Genomic DNA, 9,202 nt, shown 5'->3' on the forward strand with positions numbered 1-9,202 from the left:
TCCACTTGTAACTTCTCGAGCATATCTATGTCCTTTAGATCCACCACTGACTCACCACGAGTTTCTGCATCGTTCATGAGGTCCTCTTCAAGAACACATTCTAACTCAAAGTGCCCGAAGTCCTCTTCCTCTTGATAGAAAATTCCCTCGTATGTTACAGGGTCAATGTTGTTGTAATCGTCCTCGGAGGGAATCGGTAGGTTACCATGTGGCGATACCTGGAACACGACTTCCCAGCCGTTGAGGGCCGCTTTCTGGCATGGGTACGGCAAATAATAAACTTGCTTGGCTTGGTGAGCAACAATATAGACATCGGCTCCGGTATAGGTGGTGGAAGGCTTAACTTCAACTAACCCAATGGACTTGGTAATTCTCTCGTCCACCTCTTGGGTCGAACCAATGACACTTGAACACAACGAGATTGAGTTGTTTGTTTGTACGGTTGAAGGTCAGCTCGTATACATTCTCTAACCTCCCGTAGTAATCAAAGGTATCGGATCCTTTAGTGAAGACACCGAGTATTTATCGTTTTTGGATTCGCCGGCCCTTCGGTGTGTCTCCGTATGGAATCGAAACCCATTCACGTCATACTTCTCATACTTCATGACGTCACGGTTACAACCTTGGGAAACACATCTCAACTCATCTGTCATCTCAACGTTTGCATCAGCTCCCTACAAGCACGGTTCAAATTTGTTGTGTGCATTAGTTACGTGGAAAAACCGTCGCCCGTGGTTCGGATTGGAAATCCGCGACCGGGGCCTTGCTTCCCATCCTAAGGCCCACGCACGTGCCAAATATGGCCTCGTTCCGACAAACTATGTGGTGAAACGGGCCGTTTCCTACTCATTTCCCCTAAAAGCCATAGAACTCCGGACGAGATAGCCCTCGTTCGTGAAGGGTTCTCCAAGATAATTGCCGTATCCCAGTTCCGTCTTTTGCAGGTGGTTACTAGGACACATAAAATGACGCCACGCGGCTCCGCTCGATTTTTGGCTCCGTTTGCTTTGCCAAGCTGCGCAAAACGGGGCCGCGGGACATGCGGTATGGCCGTACCGGGCGCGCGCGTGCACCCGTCCGCCAACGCGCGAAACGGAAAACATTTAGCACATAAAATGACGCGTCCTAGACCTAAAAACATTTTTCCCTCCATTTATTGAGCGAAGGAAAGTGTCGCCCCGGTTCAAATCCGGACGGTTTCCGGCAGATTCGGCGGGGCACCGCGAGAAGCGGGTGGGATTCCCGGATGGCTTCCGCGCGCATATGGCATGTGATAGGTGGTGCGTAGGAGGTATCCTACCGCCGCGCGGAGGTCCCGCGCGATGCTGAAATGCGCACCATGTAGCCGCTTCACAAAAAAAGCCCTTCCGGCACCCCGAAAATGGAAAAACCGTCGCCCGTGGTTCGGATTGGAAATCCGCGACCGGGGACTTTCTTCCCATCCTAAGGCCCACGCACGTGCCAAATATGGCCTCGTTCCGACAAACTATGTGGTGAAACGGGCCGTTTCCTACTCATTTCCCCTAAAAGCCATAGAACTCCGGACGAGATAGCCACGTTCGTGAAGGGTTCTCCAAGATAATTGCCGTATCCCGGTTCCGTCTTTTGCGGTGGTTACTAGGACACATAAAATGACGCCACGCGGCTCCGCTCGATTTTTGGCTCCGTTTGCTTTGCCAACTGCGCAAAACGGGGCCGCCGGGACATGCGGTATGGCCGTACCGGGCGCGCGCGTGCACCCGTCCGCCAACGCGCGAAACGGAAAACATTTAGCACATAAAATGACGCGTCCTAGACCTAAAAACATTTTTCCCTCCATTTATTGAGCGAAGGAAAGTGTCGCCCCAGTTCAAATCCGGACAGTTTCCGGCCGGATTCGGCGGGGCACCGCGGAAGCGGGTGGGATTCCCGGATGGCTTCCGCGCGCATATGGCATGTGATAGGTGGTGCGTAGGAGGTATCCTACCGCCGCGCGGAGGTCCCGCGCGATACTCGAAATGCGCACCATGTAGGCTGCTTCACAAAAAAAGCCCTTCAGGCACCCCGAAAATGGAAAAACCGTCGCCCGTGGTTCGGATTGGAAATCCGCGACCGGGGCCTTGCTTCCCATCCTAAGGCCCACGCACGTGCCAAATATGGCCTCGTTCCGACAAACTATGTGGTGAAACGGGCCGTTTCCTACTCATTTCCCCTAAAAGCCATAGAACTCCGGACGAGATAGCCCCTGTTCGTGAAGGGTTCTCCAAGATAATTGCCGTATCCCAGTTCCGTCTTTTGCGGTGGTTACTAGGACACATAAAATGACGCCACGCGGCTCCGCTCGATTTTTGGCTCCGTTTGCTTTGCCAAGCTGCGCAAAACGGGGCCGCCGGGACATGCGGTATGGCCGTACCGGGCGCGCGCGTGCACCCGTCCGCCAACGCGCGAAACGGAAAACATTTAGCACATAAAATGACGCGTCCTAGACCTAAAAACATTTTTCCCTCCATTTATTGAGCGAAGGAAAGTGTCGCCCGGTTCAAATCCGGACGGTTTCCGGCGGATTCGGCGGGGCACCGCGAGAAGCGGGTGGGATTCCCGGATGGCTTCCGCGCGCATATGGCATGTGATAGGTGGTGCGTAGGAGGTATCCTACCGCCGCGCGGAGGTCCCGCGCGATGCTGAAATGCGCACCATGTAGGCTGCTTCACAAAAAAAAGCCCTTCCGGCACCCGAAAATGGAAAAACCGTCGCCCGTGGTTCGGATTGGAAATCCGCGACCGGGGCCTTGCTTCCCATCCTAAGGCCCACGCACGTGCCAAATATGGCCTCGTTCCGACAAACTATGTGGTGAAACGGGCCGTTTCCTACTCATTTCTCCTAAAAGCCATAGAACTCCGGACGAGATAGCCCTGTTCGTGAAGGGTTCTCCAAGATAATTGCCGTATCCCAGTTCCGTCTTTTGCAGTGGTTACTAGGACACATAAAATGACGCCACGCGGCTCCGCTCGATTTTTTTGGCTCCGTTTGCTTTGCCAACTGCGCAAAACGGGGCCGCCGGGACATGCGGTATGGCCGTACCGGGCGCGCGCGTGCACCCGTCCGCCAACGCGCGAAACGGAAAACATTTAGCACATAAAATGACGCGTCCTAGACCTAAAAACATTTTTCCCTCCATTTATTGAGCGAAGGAAAGTGTCGCCCGGTTCAAATCCGGACGGTTTCCGGCGGATTCGGCGGGGCACCGCGGGAAGCGGGTGGGATTCCCGGATGGCTTCCGCGCGCATATGGCATGTGATAGGTGGTGCGTAGGAGGTATCCTACCGCCGCGCGGAGGTCCCGCGCGATGCTGAAATCCGCACCATGTAGGCTGCTTCACAAAAAAAGCCCTTCCGGCACCCCGAAAATGGAAAAACCGTCGCCCGTGGTTCGGATTGGAAATCCGCGACCGGGGCCTTGCTTCCCATCCTAAGGCCCACGCACGTGCCAAATATGGCCTCGTTCCGACAAACTATGTGGTGAAACGGGCCGTTTCCTACTCATTTCCCCTAAAAGCCATAGAACTCCGGACGAGATAGCCTCGTTCGTGAAGGGTTCTCCAAGATAATTGCCGTATCCCGGTTCCGTCTTTTGCGGTGGTTACTAGGACACATAAAATGACGCCACGCGGCTCCGCTCGATTTTTGGCTCCGTTTGCTTTGCCAACTGCGCAAAACGGGGCCGCCGGGACATGCGGTATGGCCGTACCGGGAGCGCGCGTGCACCCGTCCGCCAACGCGCGAAACGGAAAACATTTAGCACATAAAATGACGCGTCCTAGACCTAAAAACATTTTTCCCTCCATTTATTGAGCGAAGGAAAGTGTCGCCCCAGTTCAAATCCGGACAGTTTCCAGCGGATTCGGCGGGGCACCGCAGGAAGCGGGTGGGATTCCCAGATGGCTTCCGCGCGCATATGGCATGTGATAGGTGGTGCGTAGGAGGTATCCTACCGCCGCGCGGAGGTCCCGCGCGATACTGAAATCCGCACCATGTAGCTGCTTCACAAAAAAAGCCCTTCCGGCACCCCGAAAATGGAAAAACCGTCGCCCGTGGTTCGGATTGGAAATCCGCGACCGGGGCCTTGCTTCCCATCCTAAGGCCCACGCACGTGCCAAATATGGCCTCGTTCCGACAAACTATGTGGTGAAACGGGCCGTTTCCTACTCATTTCCCATAAAAGCCATAGAACTCCGGACGAGATAGCCCCGTTCGTGAAGGGTTCTCCAAGATAATTGCCGTATCCCAGTTCCGTCTTTTGCGGTGGTTACTAGGACACATAAAATGACGCCACGCGGCTCCGCTCGATTTTTTGGCTCCGTTTGCTTTGCCAAGCTGCGCAAAACGGGGCCGCCGGGACATGCGGTATGGCCGTACGGGCGCGCGCGTGCACCCGTCCGCCAACGCGCGAAACGGAAAACATTTAGCACATAAAATGACGCGTCCTAGACCTAAAAACATTTTTCCCTCCATTTATTGAGCGAAGGAAAGTGTCGCCCCGGTTCAAATCCGGACGGTTTCCGGCGGATTCGGCGGGGCACCGCGAGAAGCGGGTGGGATTCCCAGATGGCTTCCGCGCGCATATGGCATGTGATAGGTGGTGCGTAGGAGGTATCCTACCGCCGCGCGGAGGTCCCGCGCGATACTGAAATGCGCACCATGTAGCTGCTTCACAAAAAAAAGCCCTTCCGGCACCCGAAAATGGAAAAACCGTCGCCCGTGGTTCGGATTGGAAATCCGCGACCGGGGCCTTGCTTCCCATCCTAAGGCCCACGCACGTGCCAAATATGGCCTCGTTCAGACAAACTATGTGGTGAAACGGGCCGTTTCCTACTCATTTCCCCTAAAAGCCATAGAACTCCGGACGAGATAGCCACTGTTCGTGAAGGGTTCTCCAAGATAATTGCCGTATCCCAGTTCCGTCTTTTGCGGTGGTTACTAGGACACATAAAATGACGCCACGCGGCTCCGCTCGATTTTTGGCTCCGTTTGCTTTGCCAAGCTGCGCAAAACGGGGCCGCCGGGACATGCGGTATGGCCGTCACGGGCGCGCGCGTGCACCCGTCCGCCAACGCGCGAAACGGAAAACATTTAGCACATAAAATGACGCGTCACACTTGTACATATATGTTAGGGGCAGATGCAAGTTTTCCAACAATTCGACGCTCCGGTGATCTCGTATCTTGGGAAACCCTAGGGCGGGGACCCCGTAGATCTACCCCTATAGCTTTCTCCGTGCGAGAGTTTACCAATGTAATTTTTACTTGTTTTGGTTTATTTAGGACATATGTACATGGAAACCATAGGTTGGGCATACTTTACCATAAAATAGGCTCCATTTTAGCCGTGGCGAGAGTTTCCACATACGGATCCTGGATTTTACCAAGTGTTAGCCCATGTATGCGGAAATCGTCAACAACGGGTACATCCAAGGTTAGCCAAACCTTACATCACACTTGTACACATATGTTATGGGCATATGCAAGTTTTCCAGCGATTCCGACGATCCGATAGTACGTATCTTGGGAAACCCTAGGGCGGGGACCCCGCGAGATCTACCCCTATAGCTTTTTCCGTGCGAGGGTTTACCAATGGATTTTTTTATTTTCTTTGCTTTGTTTAGGACATATGCACATGGAAACCATAGGTTTGGAATAAAATAGGCCACATATGAGCCGTAGCAGGAGTTTCCACATACAAATCCTGGATTTTACCAAGTGTCGGCCCATGTATGCGGAAATCGTCAACGCGGGGTACATGCAAGGTTAGACAAACCTTACATATCACACTTGTACACATATGTTAGGGACAAATGCAAGTTTTCAAGCGATTCCGACGCTCCGGTGATCTGTATCTTGGGAAACCCTAGGGCGGGGACCCTGCAGATCTACCCCTATAGCTTTCTCCGTGCGAGGGTTTACCAATGGATTTTTTTATTTGCTTTGCTTTGTTTAGGACATATGCACATGGAAACCATAGGTTTGGAATGAAATAGGCCCCGGATGAGCCGTAGCGGGAGTTTCCACATACAAATCCTGGATTTTACCAAGTGTCGGCCCATGTATGCGGAAATCGTCAACGCCGGGTACATGCAAGGTTAGACAAACCTTACATCACACTTGTACACATATGTTAGGGACAAATGCAAGTTTTCAAGCGATTCCGACGCTCCGGTGATCCGTATCTTGGGAAACCCTAGGGCGGGGACCCTGCGGATCTACCCCTATAGCTTTTTTCGTGCGAGGGTTCACCAATGGATTTTTTTAATTTCTTTGCTTTGTTTAGGACATATGCACATGGAAACCATAGGTTTGGAATGAAATAGGCCCCGGATGAGCCGTAGCAGGAGTTTCCGACGATTCGGACGCTCCGGTGGTTTGTATCTAGGGAAACCCTAGGGGCGGGGACCCCGCAAATCTACCCCTAGGGTTAGGGTTAGGGTTAGAGTTAGGGTTAGCAATGGACTTTTTTCCTTTGTTTTAGGACATATGTACATCGATAGCGAGATGTTGGGCCCTATCTGGATCCCGTCGACCCGTCTACGAAGAGCGTCACTCGTGGGATCTACATAAGCCATCTACCATTTTTTTCTTTAAAAAAGTAACTATTTTTACATAATTCATACTAGTACATAAATAAAACAAACATAATATAAAGTTAATGACCAAAAAGAAAAAAAGAAAAAAAAATGTATGCCGAGGGTGGCCGTCGGCATAGGTGGGTGATGCCCTATGCCGAGGGTGGCCCTCGGCGCCTCGCTGACGCCGTGACCGGGCCGTCACGGCCGGAGCGGGACCGGAGCAGATGCTCGTGCTACGCCGACGGCCTTGTGTACGCCGAGGGTGGCCGTCGGCGTATCCGTCTCTACGCCGAGGGGATGTCTACGCCGAGGGGCTCTTTGGGCCGCTGCCCTGGACCGGACGTACGCCGACGGCCCCGACATTTGGCCGTCGGCGTACGCCACGGCCGTCGGCGCATCGCGCCATTCCTGTAGTGGCCCTCACTAAACTGAATCAGTACTTTTTTTGTAGGATTACCGAGCCTATTTGATGGACATCATTGTATTTTACATATGGTCTAAATCTTAGATTTAGTCGGAAAGATTGTGTGAACTTTCACTGACCGGAAAGACTAGGTTGGCCACTGAGTCTTTTCTGAAAATCTCAAGTTCGGCTGATTATCATTTATCACTGACTGCCCTAGAAGCCTACACTAGCTATAACGATTCCAATCTCGTTTAGTATGATAAAACATTGCTAATTCGGGTTGTAAACCTCAGCAAACGGGGCCTGTCATTCTGGGATTCCAATCCACAGAATCAAATCATGCCCTGCTGGCTGCTTAGGTGTAAAGATTCCAGCCCTAGCTGTAACGCAAATTCCAGTTCCCCAGCCTTTGATTGGAACGCAATCAAGAACTATACGCTTTGTTCTGGGTCAGGGAATGCTGTGTCTGTAATCTGAATCGGTGCTTAACGCCTTCTCCGGAACGACAACAACAAAACCAACAACAAGGACACGGCGATAACAAGTACCGATGTGCAGTGCAGCGCGACACCTGGGCCCTTTGTACCTTGGTGGAGTTCGAGCACTTGAAGGAAGCGGCACGGCAGTCGGCAGTGGTCATTCTTTTTGTGTGAATTGCACTGCAATTTTTCTATCGCCGATGGCCGATCCTAGGAAAAGCTTACCGGATGGAGAAGCAAAGGGGTTAGGTTCATGTTACATCATCCGTGCGACTAAAGCTGCGTCACAAGTTAAGAGACGCTAATACTAATAGTTCCGGCAGGCCACGATGGCTGAATCAGTGATTAAAACAATCAAACTCTCTGCTAGGGCTTAAACATATAGGATAATTTCCGCATCAAATTCGTTTCTGAACCCATTTTAGAGAATTTATATCCGGTATGAAAGAATTCGACGGAAGGATATCTGATTCCGAGCTTGACGCGGGATAAGGTATACGATATGGTATGCCAAATAGCACCCGGACATCCGTATCCGAAAATTATTTAGATCGTCCGATGGTTTTAATCAAATAATCCGATTTTCATACGAAACATCGAAGCTAATAAAGCATATTTAGTAGATACTAAGTTGCCGAGTTTGCCCGTTAAACAATAGCTCGCTTACATAGTCACTCTATCGAATACAGAGGCCGAAGTGATTAGGATAGTGGGCTATTGAAGCATGCGTTGGTATTATCCTAACTCTTGTATTTGCATTATTGCATCCATATATATGAACCTACTTTGTTCATTTTGCTATGTTATATTTATTTATTCTACCATGTTATATTATTTATTTTATGTGTGTGTTTCGTTAAACTTGTATTATCAATTATTTTTTTATTGTATGGTTTGCCGGTCCACTTATGCGACGTAAGTATCCGATCAGTTTTGTTTCCGCTCCGTTTCATTCGAATCTGTTTTCGGTCATTATTCGATCGGCTTCAAATCCGCCTAGAAAACATATTGTATAGGATATGGTAACGGCAAAATTAGATCTGATTACATCCCTACTCCGTGCTGTGAGAGCTACAGGAAGTAGTACGTACTAATTCTTCTTTATTGTGCTTACTGTTTGAGGACAGCCTAGACAAAGTCCATCATGTGCAGCATTATGGTTCATCGATGCGGAAACAGTGGAGGTATAAGCTAGAAGCGGCCAAAGGGGGTATAAGACAGTTTGCTGCGTGCACGTATTGATGATTGTTGTACGTAAATTGCGTAGTCATCTACGCTCCATCGTTGTCTCTGTGTGTTGTGGTGGTGCTCCGGGAAGGACGATGGTGGCTTTGGATCCCGGACAAAAGCTAAAGAATCCTTGGAACTTGGAAGTGAGGAAAAGGCATAGGCAGCCTATCTAGAATGAGTGCAGCAAAAGAATGTAAGGGGCAAGGAAGAATCTAAAAAACGTACGTAGTAAGAAGCAAGAGAAATGGGGGAGCGGCGATTTGGCTCCCGGGAGCAAATGCTCCCGGTTTTTTCGAAAAATCAGAACAAATCGAAAACTTACCAAAAATTTCCGAAAAAAATCATGCACGTACCTGACCATGGCACGCACCAACGTATAAAATGTCGTTGCAAAATGTCATGGTATGAGCCCTGGACAAAAATGACAAATTTCTGACATGAAATGAGATCCAAAAATTTGAATCTCAGATCTAGAAATTTGTCATTTTTG

The sequence above is a fragment of the Lolium rigidum genome, chromosome 2, assembly GCF_022539505.1.
Source record: "Lolium rigidum isolate FL_2022 chromosome 2, APGP_CSIRO_Lrig_0.1, whole genome shotgun sequence".
Classification (NCBI taxonomy): domain Eukaryota; kingdom Viridiplantae; phylum Streptophyta; class Magnoliopsida; order Poales; family Poaceae; genus Lolium; species Lolium rigidum.